Consider the following 247-nt stretch of genomic DNA (forward strand, 5'->3'; position numbering starts at 1 on the left):
AGGGTAAAGCTATCATTCTCCGACATGCTCAAGAGTGAAGGAGATTTCTGGAGGGGCCTTCAAGGAAGAGATGCTGGATTGCTTTGACTTCCTCTACCCTTCATTTGGATGCATCCCCAGCACATATCTAAAAGATAAAGACTTTTACCCAAGAGGAGCCACACCACTATTCTCCTCTGCTACCAGGGATAATCATGGGCTGATTGTAAGCTATTGTACTCAGGCCTCAGAAAACAAAAGCAAGTCT

Source organism: Mastomys coucha, chromosome X, assembly GCF_008632895.1.
Source record: "Mastomys coucha isolate ucsf_1 chromosome X, UCSF_Mcou_1, whole genome shotgun sequence".
NCBI lineage: Eukaryota > Metazoa > Chordata > Mammalia > Rodentia > Muridae > Mastomys > Mastomys coucha.